Raw genomic sequence first — 770 nt, forward strand, 5'->3', positions numbered from 1 at the left:
CAATGATTATATTTATTTATTTATTTATTAGTTTTTTATATAAGTTCTTGTTAGTTAACATACATTGTCATAGAAATTCCCGCTGTACAATTGAGTCATTCAACACATACCATATCCAGTGCTCATCACAACACGTGTACTCCTATATCCCCATCATGTATTTAACCCGTGGTCCTACCCACCTGCCCTTTGGTAACCATCAGGTTGTTCTATAGTTAAGAATCTGTTTCTTGATTTGCCCCCCTTCTCTGTTTTTCCCTACACTCATTTGTTTTGTTTTGTTTTTTAAATTTTCTTTCTTCTACTCCCCCTTGGCTGTGAAGTTGTTTTTTTGTGTTTTTTTTTTTTTTTATGTTATGTTAGTCAGCATACAGTACATCATTAGTTTTTGATGTAATGTTCCATGATTCATTGTTTGTGTATAACATCCGGTGCTCCATGCCATATGTGCCCTCCTTAATACCCATCACTAGGCTAGCCCCCCGCCCCTCCCCTCTGAAGCCCTCAGTTTGTTTCCCAGTGTCCATAGTCTCTCATGGTTCATCTTCCCTTCTGCTCCCCCCCACCTTCATTTTTACATTCACATGAGTGAAATTATATGGTATTTGTCTTTCTCTAACTGACTTGTTTCACTTAGCATAATACTCTCTGGCTCCATCCTTGTTATTGCAAATGGTAAGATCTCATTTCTCATTCTTGTTGATTAATAATATTCTGTTATATATTGACATATATATATATATATATATATATATATATATATATATATA

The sequence above is a fragment of the Ailuropoda melanoleuca genome, chromosome 16, assembly GCF_002007445.2.
Source record: "Ailuropoda melanoleuca isolate Jingjing chromosome 16, ASM200744v2, whole genome shotgun sequence".
NCBI lineage: Eukaryota > Metazoa > Chordata > Mammalia > Carnivora > Ursidae > Ailuropoda > Ailuropoda melanoleuca.